Below are 25,271 nucleotides of genomic sequence, written 5' to 3' on the forward strand. Positions count from 1 at the left end.
GGGGGGGGGGGGGGGGGGGGGGGGGGGGGGGGGGGGGGGAGGAGGCTATTTAGTCAACACTCTTTTGTATAGTTCGAGTTTCGAAATAATCTAATGCTAACAATTAAAAATGTAAATTAGAATGCATTATCCCACCAAAAGAGTGCTTTTGATAAATTTCTAATGGCATAGAAAAAAAAGCTCCTGGTCTCTGTTTAGTAAAAAGCCGCCATGGGGAATTCCCCGGTGGTCCAGTGGTTAGGGCTCGGCGCTTTCACTGCTGAGGGCCTGGGTTCAATCCCTGGTTGGGAAACTAGGATCCTGCAAGCCACAGGGCACGACCAAAAAAAAATTTTTAAAGAAAAAAAAAAGCTGCTACGGACTGCAAATACCTAGTGCGAGTCTTGAATATAACTCATAATGACTGTGGATCAATATTAGCATGAAAGAGATCCGAAAGACAGTGGGGTATCAGAGAGAGGGGAGCCAGATGGATTTGTAGCACGGATCTGAACTTCCCTGTACTTTCTACAATGAAGATGCATTAATCGTGTGAATACTAACAGATACATATTATACTGTATACATACACATACATAATATATACCTACATTAATTATATACATAATATATTAAGTGTGTATCGCATTACTGCGGAAGGTGAATAAGATAGACTTTCCGGTCCTCCCCCGCAGGATGGGAGAGGCTGTGCCCTCAGGTCCTCTATTCATGGGGGATGAACGAGGGCTAAGGCTCGCTCTGAAGCGGCCCCTTCCAGACACCAGCCTCCCCTCAGCGCTTCCACGTGGAACCCAGCGCCTTCTCTGGTGGGGCTGCAGGGTGGCTCTCCACCTCTTTTCTCTGAGCTTTCCCTCAGCACCTGAGCCTGGGGAGGGTTCTTCGGCACAACATAGGATCAGGTAAGCAGATCGGAGGAAGGACCCACAGACTGTGAAGGCACGAGCGGCATCATTACACTACCTTTAAGTGCAGGCTCTTCTCAGACGGGATGTGAACAGAGCTTGGACCCGGGGAACCTCATTCACAAGAAGCAAGGTTCTGACTGTCTGCCCCACCAGGCTGAGGGGAAGGGTGACCAGAAGCAAAAGATAAGGTGAGGTTTTTAAGGACAGATGTCACTCTACAATGATATTAACAAAGAGCTTCTGAAAATAATCAATTTTTAAAAGAAAGTTTCTTCCTGACAGATAAATTTCCCTTCAGGGATGTTTGTTTGTAGGGGGACCCTCTTGGACAATGGATGTTAAGTATCTGGGAGTTGTTAAATCCTCCCAACTCAGGAGTTTTTCTTCTTTTTTAAAAAAATTTTTCCTTTTTAAAAAAATTCTTTTTAAAATTTTATTTTTATTTATTTATTTTTATTTTTGGCTGCATTGGGTCTTTGGTGCTGTGTGCGGGCTTTTCTCTAGTTGCAGCAAGCAGGGGCTACTCTTCGTTGTGGTGTGCAGGCTTCTCATTGCGGTGGCTTCTCTTGTTGCAGAGCACGGGCTCTAGGCACACGGGCTTCAGTAGTTGTGGCACGTGGGCTCAGTAGTTGTGGCTTGCAGGCTCTAGAGCGCAGGCTCAGTAGTTGTGGCTCACGGGCTTAACTGCTCCGCGGCACGTGGTATCTTTCTGGACAAGGGCTCAAACCCGTTTCCCTTGCACTGGTAGGCAGATTCTTAACCACTGTGCCACCCGGGAAGCCCCCAGGAGTTTTTCTTCTGATTACTGGCATTATTGGCATCAGCAAGCCAGGAGACATTTATGTGTCTGCCTGAGTTCAGGGAGGCTGGCTGGAAAAAGAGTCCATGAACCTTCTGACCTTGGTGGAATAGATCTTAAAAATCAGGCCAGGCTCTACAGCAACTGCAGTATGATAATTGATGGCCAAGCTTATTAAACATCTTAACATGCTCTCTTTTCATTCTGTCTACCCAGATTGGAGCTAGATAGCATCTGGGGTTTACAGTAAGCATCCAGAAAGCTGATTTGACTTCATATCCTGGCAGTGAAAGGCTTGCGGGGTAGAGATTTTGTAAGAAAAATCAACTTTCTATTGATGCTGGCCACAAACATCCCTCGTGCCTTCTTGAAGCCCTGGGAAGTCCTGGAGGACACATCTCTGCAATGGAGGCTTCTTTTTGATTCCCTCCAACATGGAGCACAAGTAAGTGTGGTTGTCCTCATTTGCTTCTCCCTGTCCCTGCAGAGAAGGCGGCTCATCATCTGGCCTGTGGTCTGGGGGTTCGGGGGTCAGTATGTGAGTGCAGAGGAAGGCAGAGCCCATGGCTGGAGAAACAGAGCAGCCAGGATTTCTGGGTCTTTCTGTGGCAAACACCCCAGGCGCTGCATACACAAGGATGTGGAGGGACAGGCGAGACCCACAATCAGAATCCTTTTCCATCTCTGGGTACACAAGTCAGCCTCCGCTGATCATGAAAGAAGTCACATGGCTCTCTGAAGGTCCTGCTAGAAAGCAACGAAGATGGAGGGCAGAGGGGTCCAACGTGCGTTGAACATCTACTATGCGCGCCAATGTATTTGCACATTATTAATCCTCAAATAAATACAGTGAAGGATGTATTATCGCAAGTCATGCTTCCCTCCTTTCTTGCCCCAGCCTCTTTGCATGGCTGGCTCTTTTCACATCTTTTCAGATTCAGCTAAAAGATGACGTCCTATGAGATACCTTCCCTGATCACCAGAAATACGCAGATTCCACACTGCCACCCTCTACCATTCCCGGTGCTCAGGCTGCAATTACTCCACACCCTGTACTGGTCCTTCCCTGCGAGCCTGGGGACAGCAGCTTGCACGAAAGGTCATTCACACAGGCCCTGGCATGTTGTGGGCACTGACTGAGCACTTGTGACTGAGCAAACAAGTGAATGATGAGGGAAGCTCCATTTCCACGCAAGTGTCAATCAAGTTTTAAACTGCTCTGGAGCAAATTCGAAATCATCATGCATGAGAAGGATGAGTTAGTTTGGAGATAAGAGGAACCAAAGGAAGAGAACCATATTCCTTGTCTTCTAATTACAGGGCTCTCGGATTCACTGCTCAAAAGACAAGGCAAAAAGGCGGACCATACAGGACAACAAATCTTTGCCCCAATCAGGAAAAAACACCCATAATTTATGTTTTCCAGTCACTTTCTCACACATCCCTCTTTTCACATAGCCTTCCCTTCAGCAATTAGCTCTCACTTTGCACTGCCAGAAACGACAGCTACACCTTGCTTTCTCTTCTCACTTTTTAAGAAGGAACAACATGTGAAATGCACGGCTCTGTCTCCAGCTTGGTCGCCGGGCCAGAGGACAAACAGGCTCAGGACTCCTGCTGTGAACACAAAGCAGGCCTGGGCTTTCCTCCCCTCAGGGAGGCTGCTGCCAGGTCTGCACCACTTTCAGGGCTGTGTGTTATCTGTTAATTTGTTCTTTGTTTTACAAATATACAATTAGAGGCATCAGCTGAGGCCCGAGACTCTCTACTGGGAGTAAAGAACTGGCAAATAAGAGCTTTAAAGAGTCTTTAATTCAATCCTCTGAGTAGCCCTGGAAGCTTGCATGAAGGCAGGCTAGCACACTTCTGTGAATGAGTTTTTGATGTGTCTGTTTTTCCCAAAAAGACTCTGAGGGTCTCGGGAACAATATTCTCAGAGCCCCAGATGGTATCAGGCACATACTGATTGCTCAGAGCATGTTGCCCATGGATGGATAGATGTACAGATGAACAAACAGACAGATGGGGGACGGGATGGTTGGAGGAGGGCAGGGATGCGAAGGGAGGGGGCGTGAGAAAATTATCTAATTTACTAAGAATGGACATCTAGTTTCTTTCCAAGCAATTGAGATGCATGGACAACATACGTACAAAGGGCTTGCTAACTGGCAGTTACTCTCATTTTTCAGGGAAAGAGTTCAAGGATGTTGGACAGAACAGAACAGGCGTTTGGGGCCCAGCAGTCCCCACGCACGAGTGAAGGGCCAGCTGCTCCACCACAGATGCACACACCGTTACTCAGACACTTAGTCTGCAAATCCGTACTAGGTTCCTCTTACGGGCCAGACACTCTGGGTACCAGAGAGGCAGCAGGGAGCAGGGGAGATGAAGGCTGGGGGCCCGTGGAGCACCCAATCCATCCAGGGAGACAGTCTAGAAATAACTGATAGCACAATGACAGTGTGAAAAGTCCACGGAGAAGAATCAAGATACCTAAGGTGTCTGGGAAGGCAATTCAGGAAAGAGGTTTGGAGGGACCGGCGCTGGAGCTGAGGCCTGAGGGAGGACGGCGTGGCTCTGGTCTTTGCTCAGGTAGAGGGAAGCCTCCAAAAGGATTTAAGCGAGGGAGAGACTGGGCAAGTCCCCGTTTGAAAAGTCACTCTGGGCAGCAGGCAAGAGGGAACAGCCAGGAGGCTGCTGAGCGAACGTGCACAACCATACACACACACACACTCATACGCACAAGCACACATCCACATGCACGTGCACACAAACCCACATGCACACACACCCCCCCATACGCACACACACACCCATACACACACACCCACATGCACACACACACCAATATGCACACACCCATACGCACACATCCATATGCACACACACACCCATACACACACACACATGCACACACACACATGCAGATGCCATCTCAACTTGGCACACCAGATCATTTGCCAACGTCTGCCCATTGCCTTTTCAGCATCACATTTTTTTAAGCCTCACCTGTAAAGAAAGTACAAATCCACAAATGTCTCCAGTTTCTCTAGGCTTAATTACTAATAGAAAGCTATTCTTCAGTTATGAATTCTCAGCCAATCTCTAACGAAAGACTTAGGCCTCTTAAGAAGGAGCTGAGAGCATTCGACTCATCTAAACCCTCTCCTGCTACACATGAGGACACCCAGGGCTGAGGAGTGGCTGGGTGCCCCCCCCCCTGCAGGTTTTTCTGGCCCCGCACCACAGCGGGGGTCATGCCTGCTCCTGACAGATCTCCAAAGTTTCTAGTAGGTGCTGCAAGGGCTTAGTGGCCAGAGCCTCCCCTCCCCCAATGCCCTTCTTCAGCAAGAGCAGCTTCTAGGGACTTCCCGGGCTGCCCAGTGGTTAAGACTCTGCACTTCCACTGCTGGGGGCGCAGGTTCGATCCCTGGCTGGGGAACTAAGATCCTGCACGCCACGCAGCCAGAAAAAAAAGAGCAGCTTCTATTATACTTTGACCCATTTCCCACATCGAGTTTCCAAGGCAGAGCTCCTTTTAAAGAAAAGGGTACACAAGCATGATTTACTTAAGAAGAAAGAAGTTTAGAAAACACTCAACAAACTGCATCATTTCACCTTTAACTCCCATTGAACAGCCAGAGAAATGGAGGCACAGAGCAACCAGAAGATGCCAAGGAGAAGCAGAACTGTGCAAACTCTAGAATCCAAAACCGCTCTCACCAGGATTGCAGTGTAAGTGGAGAGTGAATGTAGGATTTCCTTAAATACACAGCAAACACAACTGAAACTGTCACTTAGAAATTAGCCAGGGACCACCAAGCAGCACTTAACAGCATTAAGATGTATCAAGGAGGTTTAAGTGGCAGGTCTGCGGAGTTCATTACTGCAGACAGGAGCGGATCTGAGTCTATCTGGTGATGCGCTGGAGACACTAGGCTGGAAGGACAACAGAAGGCCCTCTCCAGGCCTGTTACCCCAAATGCTGTCTTCCTGCAAACAGAACAGCCCTCATGAGCTCGCACAGGCAGTTGTGCTGCTGGGGGAAAGCCTCCAGGGCACAGGGGGGGCTTGTTCATTTTTACATTCCTGGTCCCCAAACCCAGTACCTCCCCAGAACGAAAATCAACAGTTGGCAAACTATAGCCCACAGGCCAAATCCAGCCTGCGTTTGTAAATAAATTTTCATTGGAACACAGTGACGCTGGTATGACATGTGTGTATCACCTATGGCTGCTGTCACACTCTATCCCCAAAGTTCAGTCCGTGTGACAGAGATAGTACAACCCACAGCACCTAAAATATTTACTCTCTGGGCATTTACGGAAAAAGTTGGCCAATTTCTGCTGTCATTGATGGCTGAACAGATGTAGAAAAATCAGCAGTAATTTCAAGGAAACACTTCCTTCTTCTCGGTGGGGAGGAACAAATGTTTGAGCTCCACAGCTTCGTGAAACGACTTTCAGTACTTGAGAATAAAGAGAGGCCCCAGATCTGGATGGAGGGAGAGGGATAAGAAATGACATTTAAGGATCCAGGCCCTTATTTACATTCATTTACATCATCCTCACAGCAACCTTTTAACATGAGGATTTCGTGTCCCATGTTCTACAAGAGGCTCAGAGAGGCTCTGCGATGTGCCCATGCACACAGCAAGAATTCAAACCCAAGTGTGACTGAAATCGGAGCTGTGCTCTTTTTACTACACCTGCCGCCTCCCCGCAAAGAAACAAGGGTGCAAAACGAGAATCCAGGCTAATCCCTGAAGGAAGGAATCTGTTCCTTGTAACGGGAAATGAAGACACTCGGGCAGTCAGAGCATGTATACACCTGGGCTCCCTGCGGCTACTGACACGTCTGGACTGTATTTCTGCCATTACAAGTGTGATGATTACATAAGCAGATGAGCAGGCACTGCCGACTTGCAGATAAAAGCAAAATGACTCTGGAATGTTTCCTCCTAGGGTTCTTTCTGGTGATTTAATTTCTACCCCTTCCAAATAAGAGAGGCACACCCTAGAGGCTGCTTCAGGTGCGTGAGGTGGGTTGGAGGGGTGAGTTTCTCAGGAAGTTCTTTAGTGAATCCCTTTGGCTGCCCAGCTCCTCGGGAAACACGCAGGGAGGGTCTGGTGTCTAAAGGTCAGGGAGACCTGGTCTTTGCCAGTTACTAACCGTGAAACCTATGCCCCAGTTTCCTCTTCTGTAGAGCAGGGCCAGCACTCACCCACCCCAACCTCTGCAGCGTCCTGTTTATAAGCTGCCCAGCAGGCTGCCTGTGCGGTTACAGTACATTGTCCTCAGCTGCCATTTCTTACCTTCCCTGTCACCTCCCTGCGGGAAGAGGACAAAACAAGAAGGGGAACTCGGGCCAGCTCCAGACTTTAGCAATCTTGCCTTCAGCTCGGGTGTTTTTTTAAAATCAGAGCCCATTTCCCACTACTGAGAATTCACCATGTCTCCTGATCTGTCTCCGGGGCAGCACAGGGCCTCCCACCACCTGCGCCGAGCAGAGCAGTACCGGTCCCAGCAGCAAGAACGTGCACTCGAGCAGGCTGTCCGCGTCCTCCTCAGCCCCGCATTTCTAGCCCCATCCAGCTGTGCCACAAGGAGCAAAGAGAACTGATGTAGTCTGGTGTCCCTCCCAGTCGGGGCTAAGGCACTGAAAACCGAACGGCCAACTTGGCTTCCACACATCGGCAACAGAAACCTAGATGCTACTCTCTTTTATTGGATCTGTCCACTCTGCTGGAACAGAAAGCTTCCTGTTTTATTCCTGACCCTTCAACTCCCCTCTTATTAAGACTGAGCTTGTATTTCCACATGTCTGTGAATATGGCCCAGGCTGAAACCACACCTGTGAGTTTTCCCTTCCCTGTACTTTCAAGATGTCGATTCTTTTGGTAAGCAAACCACTTTTTTTGATTGACGTTTTGCCAAGAGGCCCAGCGTTAGCGGCAGTGCCCTGGCTGCTCTGCAGGGCATCACCCTGAGGGCCGCGGGTTGGGGGACGCGGTGGAGAGCAGAGCAGCGAGAGCGCAGGGCATGGACGCCAGAGCCCAGCACCTGGGGGCCCTCTTTCCAGTGCTGTGAGCCTGGCAAGTGGCTCCACCTCTCTGCGTCTATTTCCTTCTCTGTAGAATAAATACAGCAATTCCACCTCCCTCGCAGGGTTGTCCTGACAAAGCAGTGAGTCAGTTGATGTCAAGTGCAGGCAAGAGTGCCCGGGAGCCGGGGTCCAAGTGCAGCTATGGCTGCATCACCCAGCGCAGCCCAGCACACGAAGGCCCAGCGGGAGTCCTCGCAAGGCCAAGTACACTGGGCTGGGCGTGGAGGCGGGTCTTACGCTTCTAGAAGGTCTGAGCGCCTCTCACTCAGCACACCCACAGCGGCTCAGGGGCTGGCGAGGCTTGGGTCTGGGCTGCTGGGTCTCCCGTCAGTCCTGGAGAACACGGTCCATCTGGCTGCCTCACTTCCCAGCACGATGGATACCATCTGTGTCCTCTACATGAGAAAGCCCAGAAAGGTGACTTTGAAAAGTCACCCAGGGGCATCTCATCTTGTCTTTTTTGTCCATCTAGACCTATTATCACCATTTGTCAACACGGCAGTCAGCCAAAGCACATGGCTTTTCCTTCGTTTGCATGTTTGCTCCTGAGGTTTGGGGCAGCTGGAGACCATGCTGGGAGGGGACCACAGGCCACTGGGCACAGCTCCCATGCACGTCACTCAGCAGGGAGAGGGGCTTCTGGGGCCAAGCTGGATGAGAGCCCAGGGCTCTGCCTTCCTCCCACCCACCCCAGCCCCTGTGTCCTCTTCTCAAGAGGCCTGGAGCCCCGTGGGACACAGCTTGAAACCCATAACCCTGGAGAAAACCTCCAGTTCCCTGAGGAGGACAATCCCCAAGCACAACCTCCAGGAGCTCTGGATTCACTCCTGCCACCGGCCATGTCCACTCCAGGTTCCTTCCTCACCCAATTCCCCAGACTTGTGCCTTTCAAGGTTGGCATCTTTCAAACCCTACAAGGCTGAGGTGCTGCACTCAGCAAAGCCTTCAGAACCTGACGTTCCTCTTTTACAAAGAGAGCTGAAGGCTGCCCAGTAGTGTCCCCACGGCACTTTGTACGTGTGGCTGTTACGGCCCCTCCCACGTGCATGGAGATCACTGGTTTACTTCCTACTTCCCTAGACACCTGCAAGCTGACCAGGCACCAGGCTGTGCTTTCACCCACCTCAGACACCCAGGACCTATCATGGGGCCTGGCAACAGGGTAATAATCCGTGATGACATCTATCTTTCTACCCTAACAGAAAGGTCTGGAAGGATAAGCACCAAACTCATCAGGATGGTGGTCTCTGGGGACGGGAATGGAACTGAGCGTGACTGACAAAGAGATTTTAACATAATGTCTGAATATTTACATTCAGAATGTATTCATGTAATACATGTGCCTTCCAAAACATTTTTTAAAAATAATAGCAGCTGTAGGGGCTTCCCTGGTGGCGCAGTGGTTGAGAGTCTGCCTGCCGATGCAGGGGACACGGGTTCGTGTCCCGGTCCGGGAAGATCCCACATGCCACGGAGCGGCTGGGCCCGTGAGCCATGGCCGCTGAGCCTGCGTGTCCGGAGCCTGTGCTCCGCAAGGGGAGAGGCCGCAACAGTAAGAGGCCCGCGTACCGCAAAAAAATAAAAAAATAAAAAATAATAGCAGCTGTAATGACTTGAATGGTGGCCCCCCCACAAGTGGTATGTCCATGTCTTAAGGCCCAGGACCGGTAAATGTGACTTTATTTGGAAAAACAATTTTGCAGATGTAACTAGGTTAAAGATCTCGAGATGAGATCATCCTGGATTATCTGGGTGGGCCCTAAAACCCAATGACAAGTGTCCTTAGAAGAGACACACAGAGAGAAGCAGGAGAAGGCTGTGTGAAGACAGAGGCAGAGATTGGAATGAGGTGGCCACAAGCCAAGGAATGCTCAGGCCCGCGAGAAGCTAGAAGAGGCAGGAAGGCTCTTCCCCTGGAATCTCCAGGCAACACCTGGCCCTGCCGGTGTTCACACTTTGATTTCAGACTCCTGGCCTCCACAACCGTGAGAGAATAAATGTGTGTTGTTTTAAGCCCCCAGGCTTGTGGTGACTTGTTACATTTATTGATCTTGTGCCAGGTGCCAGGCCCTGGGTTATACATTTTAAATGCGTCATTACCCTGACGGGTTGATACTATTATCATCCTCATTTTCTAGATGAGGAAACAGACACTCGGAGAGTTGACTTAACCTGCTCAAGGGCACAGGGCTGTAAGTGCCAGAGCCAGGAGTGGACTCAGGTGTGGCGTGGAGAGTCCACTCTGGGCTGTAACAGGCAGTGGAAGAACATGGCTTTGGGATTCGACAGGTCTAGGCTTGCACGCTTACTGTGCCATCCCAACCGAGGCCCCCGACCTCTCCCAGCCTCACTCTCCTAAGGTATAAAGCAGGCAAGTAATACTTCCCTGCTAGGCTTATTATGCATTAAGTGAAATAATGCCAACAGAGTCTGCTGTACTGTATCCCAGGGCCGGGCACGGAGAAGGCACTCAGCTAGCATCTCCTGAAGGCATGAATAGGGTCGGGTCAGGGTGCTACTCACAGGCAGGGACGGTCATGTCAGAGGCCGGGGGTAGGAAACGGCTGGAAGACATGATCTTCCATGAGGAACGTGCTGACTACAGGTGCAAACTATTTCCTACATTCACTCACCCAACCCAATCCACTATGCTATCGGCTCTCGGAAACACCAGATGGGTGGGAGGATGGATGGATGAGTCCATCTATTCCACAGAACAGCTCGGGCAGTTGGTCAGCCTTAGGGGTTCCGCTGTGCAAGAGCAAAAGGTGATGGCACTGATGGCAGAGAGGGAGAAAGAATTCTTCAAGCTGAGCTCCTGTCCTCGAACGCTAAAAAGGCCCATTCCTGAACCAGCACCCAGACGAGTTGCTGTGGGATGTTCAGTGATGAACACCAGCAGTAACTCCAAAACAGCACCTTCCAGAAATACTCACATGTCAAAGTTAGCAGCCCTGCCACACACACACACCAGCGCCTCCCAAACCAGCTAAACAATGGCCTCATCATGGCTGGGCGGCCGCCACTTGCTGCCACTGCTGACTTGGGAAGCGGATCACCAACACCCTCAGTTAGAGCCCCAGACCCCTCCCCGCAGAGATCAGACACGACAAGCAGTCCTGCCACGGAGAAATCTGGCTAATTTTCGATCTGTCTTTTATCAACAAGCAATAAATAATGAAGTTCTGCTCATCAAAGATGCCAGGGATGGTGCAATTTAACATCTGTTTTATAATTACATCTCCCAAAGTGCGACGTGTCCCCAATCCCCTTTGAAATTGATGACTTCCCAAGAAGATGTTTTTGGAACCGAGTCAAAGCAGCAAGAATACAGTCCTAGACCCACAGCCTGGTCCCTGCTCTGTTTCTAACATGCTGAGTGGCAGCAGGCAAGCCATTTCCCTGCTCTGAGCTTCCATTTCCTCCCCAAGGAAAGGAAAAGTCAGGATAAAGGGGTGGACTGTGGCTCTTTGCTGCCCGGCATCCACTCCCCTCCTGGGAAATCACCCCACCATGAGATTTGTGCGGAACAAACCCTACCCAGCCTTGATCCAAGGGTGAGCACCAAATAACACAGATCAGTCAGCATATCCCATCCTTGTGGCCACAGTGACTGGTTCAAGCTGGTTCAATCAGAGCGAAGCCTGGGGATTTTGCTGGCTACGGTGGACAGTCTCGTTCTTTCTCTTGATGATTACTGAGAAGATGGGACCACGGCTCATCCGGCTCTGAACTTTTCAGTTGCCTAATGTAACAAATTCCTTGTTCTGCTGATGCCACTTTGGCTTGGGTCCTCTGTTTCTGCCACGGAAAGCATCCTAACTGATACAGAAACGATGATCCCTTCCAGGTCTGGCATTCATTTTGTTTTATTCCACGTTTTCCTAGGAAGGTCAAGCCCTCAAAAGAAAAACCCAAAGGAAAGCCTTCAATCCCTGCTGCCGAGGAGAGACTGGAGCTCCTTCAGGACACGGGCCATGTCAATCTTGTCTTTGATCTCCAGTTCAAAGCATAGTACGTGGAACTCGGGAAACTGAGAAACTCAACACACGTGGAGTGAATGGATACATCAATCAGACGGAGGTCTGCAAACTGTGGGCCCCTAGATAAGCTTTACTTCTCTAATGAGCATCGCCATCAGAGCCACCATAACTATCACCAGTATCACGGTTCAGTGAGTGCTACCCACGTGCCAGGCACCAAAAGCTCTGCAGAGATTATCTGACTGAGGTCCCATCACCACCCTAGGAGGCAAGTAAGCTGCCACCTCTCAAAGTCACCAGGGCCAGCCACAAATAACTCTGCTCCTTCTAGGTGCCTGCACGTCCTCACTTACCTGCAGTGACCTGTGTCCAGGGGACTTGCTTTGCCAATGAAATAAGAGAAAAGTGATGTGTCTCATATCCAGGTGGAAGATAGAGTATGTGCTCGGCCAGGCTGTTTTGTCCCCCTACCACAGCCTGGGTCTGGGTGTGAGAATGATGACAAGATGCAGCAGAGGGCCAGCAAACCGGTGAAGGACATGCAACATGAATGAGACAGAAACCATTGTTTTCTATAATGGCATTTTGGAGTTCTTTGTTACTGCAGCATAACCCAGCCCACCCTAATATACCACACCCCATTTTACAGACGGGAAAACAGAGGCTCAAAGAGGTGAAGGGCCTTGTGCCAAACCATGCTGTTACTGAAGCAGAGAGGCACGTGTAGGCCTGGAGAACACAGACTTGGCCATTGTTGGTCAAGTTCTGAGGAGTTGTGATCCACCCCCACTCCGCAACCAGGTGACTTAGGGCTTTCACTGCCAGCCTTGCCCACACACTCTTGGTAGGAAACCCCGGGCACTAGGAAAACAGAGGTGTTGGTCCCTCTGTACCTCAGAAACCAAGAGTCCACCCTGAAACAGCAAAACTGACAAATACCAAGTTCCCCAAAGCCCAAGACATGTGAAAGCAGAGACATGTAAGAATATATACAATTCAGTATAATAATACAAAAAGCATGGAGGAGAGCGATGAAAGAAATAAAATAGAACCACTATGGAAGACCAGACCAGAGAACGTCAGTATGCACAAAGTCCTGCCATAGAATTTCCAGATCATAAATTTCTATACAATCATTTCTCTATAATCAAAAAGCAGCACTAATTTTGACTCAAATACCTCTTGACCAAAGAGTGAAACAAAATTAGCTACAAGATTCACTGTGTCCACAAAACAAACAAACAAACAACAAACAGTGAACGCTGAGAGGAAGCACAGCTTCTCCTGGCATTAGGACCTGCGAGAACGCCCTCCCATGGGTGCCCCTCAAGGTGACAGGGATGTGAATTAGTGGGTGTCTTCAGCGTAGTCCTATGCTAGGCAGCCTCCTAACATACGGGCCGGTGGCCCCCGTCCTGGCATTCGTGCCCTGTGCCATCCCTTTCCCTGAGGGTGGGTGGGCCCTACTGACTCACTTCTAACCAACAGATGAAGGCAGAAGCGATGGGAAACCAGTTCCGAGGTTATAAAAGACCGCGACTTCCATCTTGCCGTTCTCTCTCATGTTTTCCTGGCTCGCTCACTGCAGTGAAGCAAGTGGCTATGATGAACCAGGGTGGTGAGAGACGGCCTCCAGCCAACAGCCCAGGAGGAACTAAGGCCCTCAGTCTAAGAGCCCCTGAGAAACTGAGTCCTGCCAACAAGCACACGGGTGAGTATGGAAACAGACCCTTCCCCCATCAGGCCTGAGATGTCTGTGGCCTGGACCCAGAGAAAGAACCAACTAAACCACGTGGATTCCTGAAACCATAAGATCGTAAGTGTTGCTATTTCAAAATGTTGTTTCTGCCTCTACGTTTTGGGACAATTTGTTATGCAGAAACAGACAACGAGCACAGTCCCTAAACAAGTATAATGATGAGTTTTGTTCACTGTTTCTGTGTTACCCCTTCATGAATCGGTGGCATACTGCCCAATCCGTCCCAGTGATGCTACGGGAACCAAAATAAGGGGACCTAAAGCTTTGATCCTGTGATAAAACAAAGAGAAGTACTTCCCACACATCAGCCCATCACGAGGCACCGTCGTGACGTTTGCCTCATTTGTGTACTACCTGCACTACTGTTTATTAATGTTATTTTTTAAATCAACTCACCTTTTTTAGTTATAAAATTTACTCAAAAGGAAATCACTCTAGCAAATAGAAAACCAACTACACTTGCTATATAGAGAAGGCAAACTGAATCCAATGAAACCAAAACTCTATTAAATTCTAGGTGCCAGTGGTTCTCAATACCATCTGCGTTAGAATCACCCAAGGCAATGAGGGGGGTGCGCCGACCCCACTGCAGAGATTCTCCTTCTGCTGAGCTGGGGTCTAGATACCCGAGAATAGATACTCGTAGCGTATGGGCTCTGGCGAGGGCCTGGATGCCATCATCTCAGCTCAGCTCACGTGAGTGTCTCCTCCACCACACTGCTGACCAGGAGGGCCCAGGGAACAGTCCATTCTCTGCATCACTGGTGCCCAGGTCAGCCCCCGACACATGGAGGATGCTACTGTGTATGCAGTGAATAAATAAACGAGGTATCATCCTGGATCCTGGGGATGGGCAAGATCGGACCGCTGTCCAGGGGTAGAAGTGATATTCCTGATGGGGGCCCGGGGCAGAGGGGGCAAGCCTCCTCCAGCCAGCCCTCGCTCTTCCATCAACAGTTTCCCCAGTTAGGACAACACAAATTCTCTCTGTGACTGATGGATAATTTCATACTCAAATTGGAAACGCTTAAACTGAGACATCACGAAAATCGGGGTGGGAGACATATGATAGCTCCCTGAACATGACAGCAAATAAAAAATGAAAACAGCAATGTTGATCATCTCATGACATAAATCCATGGTCCCTTGTAGGTGTAGGGAACTGGCATAGAATGTTTTGCTTCAGTCAAATTCATCAAGTATTTTTTTTTAATAAATTTATTTATTTTATTTATTTTTGGCTGTGTTGGGTCTTCATTGCTGCACGCAGGCTTTCTCTAGTTGCGGCGAGCGGGGGCTACTCTTTGTTGTGGTACACGGGCATCTCATTGTAGTGGCTTCTCTTGTTGTGGAGCACGGGCTCTAGACATGTGGGCTTCAGTAGCTTTGACACGCAGGCTCAGTAGTTGTGGCTTGTGGGCTCTAGAGCACAGGCTCAGTAGTTGTGGTGCACGGGCTTAGTTGCTCCATGGCATGTGGGACCTTCCCAGACCAGGGCTCGAACCCGTGTCCCCTGCACTAGCAGGCGGATTCTTAACCACTGCACCACCAGGGAAGCCCCAGCAAGTATTTTCTGAGCATCCATAGTCAGGATGCTATGGTGGGAAGTGAGAACTAATATTCATTCATTCATGCCACAAATATTTAATACTCTTTACCAGGTACTGGGGACACAGTCAAGTATACAACAGACAAAGGGAGACAGCAAATCAACAGCCCTATGCCAAGCAGTGATAAATGCCATGAAGAAAAATAAAGCAGGCGGTGGAGGGGCTATTTTATTCAAGGTTATGATAAGCTGATATTTGGCCCCTACTTTGGGTGATTTACAGGTATTATCTCATTTAATTCAAACCTCATACAACTCTCTCTTGTGGGCATCACCCCATTTAGGGATGGGGACATGAAGACTCAAAAAGTTAAGACCTACCAGCTCCACGCTTTCTAGTCCTAAGGACTTGGGGACATTATCTTACCTGTGCCTTAGTTTCCTTATCTCTAAAATGGAATCAGTAATATCTACCTCATGGGCTTGCTACTACATGTAAAACACTTGGGGAAAGATTTGGTATATAAAAAGCCTGGGAGCAGCTTCCTGTTGAAGGTAGGAGTGCAAGTGTCACTCCCACTTTTAAGGACTTCATTATCTGATGGAGAAGCCAAAGGATACACCCATGAAGCTAGTGGACGACAATATCCACGAACGCACCATATTGATTTACACCACCCGTCCCCCCGCCTGATAGGCCCATCTTCCCGACCAAGTTCTACTCATCCTTCAAAACCCAAGTCAAACCTTTCCTCTCTGAAGCCTTCCAGGACAATCCCAGCAGTTAATTAACCCAACACTGTGCCACCATTACACCTGATTGTACATAATTCTCTTATTTGTTTGTTACTTCAGTCATTCAACAAATACATATCAAGAGCCTGCCCTCTGCCAGCCCCTCCTCATACTCCACTGCAACTACGTGGTAACATGTCTCTGTGTGTCCTCCACTGGATAACAAACTTCTGTCCAGTGGCAGAAAAAAATCAACTGGGTCTAAGTCCACAGAACAAATTCATTAATAAGTAAACAAAGGACAACATAAGAAAAGTAGACAAAATGGGTGGTTCAGAGGGGGAAAAGGATTACAGGAATTCAGAAGAAGTTAAAAATAAAAACAACTCAGTACTGACCAGGCCACTGAGGGCTTTAGAATGAGCTAGATTTTGAAGGGTGGGGAAGATCTGTAAGGGTGGGAAGAAAGAAGGCAACATATACCCAAACTCTTAGAGTAAGGATCTCTGGGAGAGGGACACTTGTATTTTATACTCTCTTCAGTTGTATAGTACTTCATTTCTTTCAAAAATAGATTCTTATATTATTTGTGTAATTTAATAAAAAAAAATTTAAAGCATGTCTTCTGAAAGACAAAAGGCAGAGAAGCAAGGCAATGCAAGTAGAAGGGCACGAGCAAAGGTGAGGGGCAGGACTCCGTGGCCCAAGAGCGAGAGGCAAGGACAAGGCCAGAGTCAGGTCCTGCTGCAGCACCTGCCAGATTCTTTCTAAAACAAGGCTAATACTATATATAAAATAGATAAACAACAAGGACCTACTACACAGCACAGGGAACCCTACTCAATACCCTGTAATAACCTACAATGGGAAAGAATCTGAAAAAGAATATATACAACTGAATCACATTGCCGTACACCTGAAACTAACACAACACTGTAAATCAACTCTACTTCAATAGAAAAAAAAAAAAGGCCCAAAAAAGATCTGCATGTACGGAGGCACTGGGAGCCACAGCTGGCTGTGAGTCTCACTGTAACAGGGGAAGGAGGTGATTCTCATTGGAGACACATGCTCTCATGCTGGCAAAGGCCATGACACCCTGGGACAGAAAAAAAAAAATCTGAGTGGACACAAGGTTTTTCTGACTTTATCAAAAGCCTCGTCAAAGTCAGATCTCAAACGCCTGGCTGGCAACATCCATCACATCTCAAAACACGGCCACCCACTTCGGTGTGGATGAGGCCCAGAGGTTCTGTGTATCTGGGAGAACACAGCTTGAACCCTGGTCAGCAAAATCCTTTTCCTCAGAAACAGGAGCAGAAGCTCTGCAGACCCCACAGGCAATTCCAAGATGGTACCCGTCCCTCAGGAAGGGGTCATTTTCAAAAGAACAGGCAGCCAGTGGTTTGGCTCGGTTTCCCAGAAAAGACGACAACAGATCTAGGCACAATTGGCTCTGGATCCCACAGACCAGCTGACCAGGGAATCAACCTCCATGACACATACAGGAAAAACAGCATTTATTTCCACGGGAAGATTACATAAATCCACTTCAAGGAGATTGGGAACGCTTCCAGAACAAACCGTAAGATCCCTCTGATGCCCAGATGCCACTCTCCACTTCGGCAGCCCCAAGTTAATGATGGACCAGGAGAGAAAAAAGAAGAGATGAGCCTTTTTTTTTTTTAATATTATAAAAAATAGGAAGAAATCTTTAAAAAAAAATATGTGAGTCACATGCAATTGGTGGGGGAGGAGGACTAATCAGATGGGAACTCTGTTATCCTGGAGAAAGATATTTATTAAGAAATAAGCACATAAAATATATTTAGAGGGTTTATACAAGTATAATCACGTGGCTATTACGTATCCTTGGAAATACAGTGTGTGTTAATTTAGCAGAAATAGAATCAATTAAGTTAGGATTTAGATGGACATGTCTTAGTCAGTAGGATTGACAAGGCACAGTGGAGACAAGATGGAAGAGGCTGGGGAGTCTACATTTTGAGGATGACAAAAATGACATGAGTCAAGGACAGCACCATAGTCTGACAGCACGGGACAGAGGTCCAAGCCCAGGCCACATGGCTGCTTGACCCTCAAGAACAGCTTTTCCAGGCCAACAACATAAGACTGAGACACCTACATGCCAATAAAATACACAGAGGTTAGGAGCCAAGCAACCCAAAGTCTTGAGGTTGAACCCGCAGGAGCGGTGAGGGTAGAGTCTGGGAGCAGCTTCCATAGAAGGCAGAGAGTGAGATCAGGGCTACCGTATTAAATAAAGAAGAGTAGGCCTGTTTGCACCTATAATAGGTGGGTGTGGGTCACGAGCTCAGGATTTCAATTCATCCGAGTTCCTGGGTCAGGTGAAAACAAAAGAAGAAAGAGCGAGCTGCTGTCAGGAAGGACGCGGTGGTTAAAGAAGGGGAGCACAGGGCCTGGGAGCCCCGAGAGCTCCCTGACTGTCATTTTTCCTGCTGGTGGGGCCGTGAGCAGCAAACTTAAGCCGAGTGATCACATGGCCACGTGAGCAAGCAGGCAAAAAGGGGAGCAAGAGTTGCTTTGTAAACCTGGCTTCTATCTCTTCAGGGTCGGTGGCAGGAAAGGTCTCTGAGTTATCTCCGCGCCAAGTCACAATGCAGTCAAACCAGAGAGACGCAAGTCAGGCAAAACATATTCTGCTCTTGACCTTCTCAGGGGCGGAGCCCATGTCCTCCACAACCCTGCAGCATGCTCCACACTCTGTGTAAAAACAGCCTCACAAAACACGAGTGACGGACAGGCAGCAAATGCCTCCCTGAACCCACAGCTGAAGTCATTAGGGAGCCCGATGTGCACATGTCTTGATGACTCTGTACCTTGCCAGTGCTTCCTACTTGCATCAGTAGGGGATCAGCCTTGTGGCAAAGCTTGCACGCGCTGCATTTGTCAATTGACACAAAACTCTGATCTTACTGGAAATGTAATTTCAAAGTTCCACACCCGTAAGCCTTGGGTAGCCAGGCTCTGTCTACCCAAAGGCTAAACTGTAGCCCCTCAGGGCTCCCCAAAGGAACCCAACTACCCACAGCCATGAGTGAACCAGGCATAAACCAGGGGCAAGACCTGGGCACATGGGGGCAGACAGACCCGTGAGTCCAGCATGAATGCCGAGGGGCGTGGGATCAGGTGGGCAATTTGCCCATTGACAGAAAAGGGTGACTGGACTCAAAGAGGGGCTTTGATTCTCTGGCACTGAGCTGTTTAAAGTGGGTTCTGCAAGCATCTTTCCGGATGATTTTGTAACAAAAACTAATATTTCTGACTTAAGCCTCTATGTGAGACATATTTTTAGCAGCCTCTCTTAAATGGCACTTTTAAAAATAATCTCCTTCAAGACGGTAGACGATTAGAACACGGATGTCCAAGTGCCGAATTAAAAAGCCTCTTATAATTTGGAATGCGCTGTTGAGAGCTGCTGTGGGGCCGCAGACAATTTGGTACTTGATCATTAGACATTCGGAAGTGCCACCGGCTGGAAAATATATTTCTTTTAAGCTCTGGACTTAAATAGCATCAGCCCTCAAATGAGATCCCTCCCTCGGAAGGTTTTAAAGACACCAAGAAAGTCCCAGGAAGCATTTTATTTCAAAGTAGGACCTTATCACAAAACTTGAGATGAGCTTTGTCCATCTGTCTCACCCCTGAGATTTAAATTCCTCGTCTTTCTCTCCCACCAGCTCAGTCATTTCAATAACGGAGGGAAGGTGGCCCATGGAAACACCATGCAGCTTGCAGCGAGGATTAATGGGAAGTCTCTGGCATCCAGCAGCCTCCAGGACAGCACCTTTCTGGATGATCAGATACTGTGGTTAACAGTGTTTCCACAGATACTGCAGGTGCGTGGCCCGACTCAGACAGCATCTGCTCCCTGAGTGACTGTGTGCCAGCCTCCGAGAAGAGGAAAATAAATAAGGCCCCTGTCACAGGGTGGCTATCTAGCCACTGGTTAAAAAAAGAAAATTCAACACAAAGTGGTAATACAGAGTGACAGATGCTGGCGCACGAAGGGCCACTGAAACAGATTAAGGGCCAGGCAGGAGCTCAGGAGGGATGCAAGCAAGAAGGGAGAGGCTGCAAAGACTTCCGTGGAAGCTGATTCTACTGTAAGCCACTTCAGGGAGCCCGAAACGCAAAGGATTTGCAGTTTTTCAAGGCAACTGCAACGAACAGCATTGTCATCATGCCACAGAGCAATGTAAATGTCTATGAAACTAGAGACAATGGGAAGGGAAGGGGGAGGGGAGAGACAGAGCCTGAGACAGTGGCAGAGAGACTCAGAACCGGGGAGAGAAAGACAGACAGAGGCAGAGAAACCAACACGCACACAGGGGTTGAAAGAGGGAGACAGGGAAAGAGAAGCAGAGGCAGACCAAGAAAGAAAGGAGCAGAGAGTGAGAAACCAAGAGGAGCAGGGAGAGAGAGACACAAAGAGACAGAAGAAGAAACAGAGATTAAAAAACAGAGACAGCAAAAGAGAGCATAGAGAATCCAAGAGAACCGCACAGTCCGCTGTCTGGGAGCCAGTGTGGAGGAGGCCCAAAGTGCCTGGGGTTCAGATGACTGAGACCCTGGCCAGCTGGGGAGTCAGTAGAAGGCCAGTGGGACCCAAGACTGAACGCCTGGCCAGCCACTCACCCCGGGTAGAGCGGGTGCAGGCCCAGTGCGCCCCACGGCCAGGCAATGCCACCTCCTCCCCTCCGGGCCCTGTGAAGCCCAGGCCAGGGCAGGTTCATGGGACAACCCGCGCTGCCGGGACCTCCCTGCAGCTGGCATGTGGGGTAAAGAACATGATACGTAACTCGGCCCTAACTTTCCTAAATGCATCCCTTGAAAAATATCTTAGAAAAGATGGTCCCTGGGGAAATAATGCCTACAAAGCATGCCGGAGCTCCCGTTCATGGACGGCCATGAGGCAACCTGGCAGAAAGTGCTACAGCAAAGCAGCCTACTGACCATCCTTTTTCAAGATGATTTATCACAGCACCCCCTCCTTTTTTATATGCACCACCTGCCTGCACCCTTTGAATTATTATTCTACTCTTTCGAAACTCTGCCTTCTCCAGATTCCAAATTTCCAAAGAGCCTGTCTGATATCAAGATTAAGTGATCAGTAAGAAAAAAAAAAAGAAAACCAACCAACTTTGATGTACAAAGCGAGAGGGGGAGACAAGGAAGGGGGAGATGCAGTCAGGGAGTGGAATGTGCGAGAGCTTCACCAAAGAGGGATCTGAATCTTTAAAATCCCCAGGAGGGTTGTGCTTGGAGCACAACAGACACTAAATTTTGCTTGAAATGAAAAAAGGAAAGAACACAGAAGAGTAAACAGCATGGTGTTGAAGAATGAGATGGTCCTGGATCTGCAATCTGGTGCAACTGCGGAGCTGTGTGCCTCACGGTGAGTCCTGAGACCTCTCTGTGCCTCAGTTTGCTAAGCTGAAAAATGGACCTTATTAGGTCCATTATATACTATACAGGGTTGTTCTGAGGGGAAAGGATAAAAATGCACGCCAACACCAAGCACACAGTACATGGCCCTCACCAAACAGACAAGGGAGGGGACAGGTGAGAGACTGGTGACAGGAGGACAAACCAACAGGGCTGGTGCTTTGAATCAGGGAAGCGATTCTACAGACCTCAAGCCACACCAGGCAGGGTGTCTCTTCTGCTTAAGTGGAGGTGACCCACTTAAACAGTACTTAGGACAAAGAAATAGAGACCCACAGAAGGGGCAGGAGAGAGAGGAATCCAACTTCAATTACATAAAGTGAGACCAAGTTTGCTTCCCCTGTGGGAACAAACTTGCACTTAATGAGTTGTTTTGCCTTCAGCTTTCCCTGTGCTGTGACTGTAATTGACCTCTACATCCCGTCATCTTACAAGGTTCTATTTCTCTGTCTCCATTTATTATTCAAAATAGGAGCTGTTCTCCCAGAGAACTTTCAGGGCTGTAATCAAATCCTGCTAAAAGGTAAAAACAAAAACAAACAAAAAAAACTACAGCATTCATTCACATGTTATACTGGGGGCAGGGGGTGTATAACGAGGACAGAGTCCTAAAAATACTTACATTCAAAAAAAGAAAAGGAAAAAATTCAACCCTTAATCCTTAAAATAAGAATTTAACCCTTCTACTTAAAATAAGTGACTTCTTACAAGTCTATAATACCATGAAAAGATAACACTGAGAAGAAACCGTGTCCCTGCACCTATCTTTTAAAAAATTTATTATTTGGTGCATGGAGTCATCCTCTGCTCTATGAAAATGAAGTTCTCACTTAGCAAACATTTACGGAGCACCTACGATGTGCCAGGCAGGGTGCTGGGCACTGGGGACTCAGAGATGAAAACGGGGCCCCTACCACGTGCCCGACACCAAGCACCTTTACCGGCAGCATCTCGTGGAGCCGCCCAAGCGGCTAGTGCCACGTTACTCTCCACTTGATGGAAGAGGAAACCGGGGTTTCCGAATAAGGCAGACCCGGTCCTGACCGTGAGGCCCTCAGATACTCTGGCGGTCTGGGAGGAAGTCTAGTCCGGGGTCAGCAGAGAGCGGAAACGAAGGGGTAGGGCAGCCTCCCACAAGAGAGGCCTCTCACGGGCTCCAGAACTGAAGCTGAGTTTGCGGCTGCCTCCCTCCTCTGCCCCGTCTGTCTGGCTCTGGGCAGATGACTGGAGCGGGCCTGAGGCAGTAACAACAAGGTCAAGATGTCCCCCTGGGGCCAATGCCCAAATGGCCAGCTCTTCCCAACAGCGTTCAGGACCGCTTTACTCCCTCCTCACTTCTGGCCATCACAACCTGCCCGCAGGAAAGGATCTGATGACGGTTCGAGCTGCCTCTGGGTAAAGGGATGTCACTGCCTTGAAGGGCAATCAGACTGGAAGCAAGAGGGAGCCTGGCAGGAGGAGAGAAGATGGGCTTTCATGTCAGAGGCGCCCAGGGAAAATCTGGACTCCACCACTTACTACCTGTGACATTCCCTCATTCACTCATTCATTCACTCAATAAGTCAACTTATATTTATTGAGCACCTACTATGTGAATCAATGGGATTCAAAGGGAGCAGAAAGAGACATGGAACTTGCCCTCAAGGAGGGGCCCCTCATGGAGAGACTGATTAGTGAGAGATGAATGTAAAATCACAGCAAGAGAAGAAGGGAGAGATACATATAAGCATCACATTCAACACGGAAAATCTGACCTGGTCAGGTTTCCTGAGGAGGCGATGAGTAGATACTGAGGGGTGAGTTACCTGAGGCCAGAGCCTTATTCCAGGCAGAGGGGACAGCAGGAGGAAGCAAGGGACCCGGAGCAGAAGAAAGCTGATGGGCTGGGGGCCCAGCACCGCGGTGGAATATAATGAGAAGCCCAGCGGGGCCCTGAACCCTTCTGCATCTCAACTGCCATGTTTATTAAAGAGGATGCTAATCCCACTCGACTCACAGGCTCGTCTTCAAAATCCAATGAGAGAATGAAGGTGAAGACCCATGTGTGCCTGACACACCGTCGGAACTCTGACAACCGGGAGTTCCTGACGGACGCTGGCGCTCAGGAAGGGTTTTCCTGCAACAGATGGAGGAGGATGGAAGAAGATGCTAGTCCTCCTAGCGCCCTGAAACCTTGCAAGACGAGATCTCTGGGTCTACACCCAGCCAAGTGTAGCCCCATGAGCTGCCAGACAACCTTCTATTCTAAATGTGGATTTCACAAGGATGTTATTGACAGCTCTGGTGTAAAAATAAAAATGGGAAACAACTCAATATCCATCAATGGGGGCCTGGTTAGATAAACCTTGGTATTATCAGTTCAAAGGAATACAATGCAGCTCTTTAAAAGAAGGATGCAGGCCTATACGTGAAGTACAATAAAATGATGTCTAAAGTACATAGATAGGTGAAAGGAAAGTAATATAGAGAACAGGGGATAGAGCCGCTACTGGTTGTTAAACGTGTAGGTGTGCGCGCGCAGCTTACTCAAGCAGTGCTCAACTCTGTAAAGAGAAACCCAGGACGGATCACTGTTATTGCCTCTGGGCAGGACAGTAAAGGGCCCGGATAGGAAGGAGATTTATTTTTCACTGAACACACCCTTTTATACCTCTTCGCTGTTCAGCATGGATGGGTGCAACAAGGTTTGTCAAGAGCCCAAATTTTGACAATTTTCAATCGTTTAAAAAAAAAATTCAGTCTTTCACAGCAGACAGATCTAGATCTGTCACTCCTCACCATGACTCAAAAAAACTATTAAAAAAATTATGAGACAAGAAGAAATTTGAACACCGATATTCATTGGTATAGACGAATTATTGATAATGGAGGCCTGACCATGATATTCTATTTGTTTTCTTCATTTTTACAGCTACACACTGAAAAGTCTACAGATGAAACTGCCTGGTATTTGATTCAAACCAATATGGAGGGGAAAAGCAGGTACTGGTAACTCGAAATAAGATTGACCATGACTGACAATAGCTCATTTGAACAATGGTTACGTGAGAGCGCATCACACATCTGCCGACCTTCAGGTGTTTAACGTTTGACATCATAAGAAAGTTTTAAAGCAAAGAAGAAGCTATTATAAATGTGCAAAAAGGACAAGATGCTCTCAGCAATATGATTTGCAGTAGCAAAATACTGGAAACAACCTAAAATGTTTATGAACACAACCAGATTTAAAATATTGTAGTATTTCATTCAACAGAGAATTAAAGAATCAAGAAAGTGAACAAACTAGGTCAGCAGCTCTCAACCAGGGGTGATTCTGTCCCCCAGGGGATATTTTGACAATGTCTGGAGACATCTTTGGTTGCCAGGATTGGGTGGGGTGCTACTGGCCTCTAGTGAGTAGGAATCAGGGATGCTGTTAAACGTCCTACTATGCGCAGGGCAGCCACCCCACAAAGAATTAAATGGCTCAAAGTATCAAGAGTGCTGCAGTTTAAAATCCTCTATTAGCTCTATGCGGGATGGTCCTCAAACCATAATACTAAATAAACATAAACACACATACACACGAGGCAAACAGATATGTACAAGTATACCATGTAGGTAAAAGTTACACAAAACTGGAACTATTTATTTCTATGGAAATTTATCCATGTAGTAACTATAAAAACAGGGAGGAGAAGGCTATATGCCAATTTCAGAGTATCGATTATGGGTACAGGGCATGAAATGGTGCCAAGGGGACTTTGACAGAGTTTGCAGCATTTTATTTACTTTACCCCCTCCCACCCAAAGGAAAGCAAAGGCTAACGCACATAAGATCTAGATGGTGGGTACCTGGATGCTCCCTCTTTTAGTCTCTGTATTTTTCCATACCCTTGACATTGAACAAACATAACAGCATGGTTGTGAGCAGCAGAGGCTGGGTGGACTGACAGACAGTGTGGG

At 48.3% G+C, this 25,271-nt stretch overlaps 1 protein-coding gene across 8 annotated transcripts in view; it reads right to left on the bottom strand.

Moving 5' to 3' along the window:
- The window catches only part of SNX29 (sorting nexin 29), a 545,670-nt gene that overhangs the window by 179,261 nt on the left and 341,138 nt on the right, over nt 1–25,271 (bottom strand). The gene's annotated exons all lie outside the window — the stretch shown is intronic.

This window comes from Aethalodelphis obliquidens, unplaced genomic scaffold, assembly GCF_003676395.1.
Source record: "Aethalodelphis obliquidens isolate GAN/ISIS:26980383/991018 unplaced genomic scaffold, ASM367639v1 scaffold18, whole genome shotgun sequence".
Classification (NCBI taxonomy): Eukaryota; Metazoa; Chordata; class Mammalia; order Artiodactyla; family Delphinidae; genus Aethalodelphis; species Aethalodelphis obliquidens.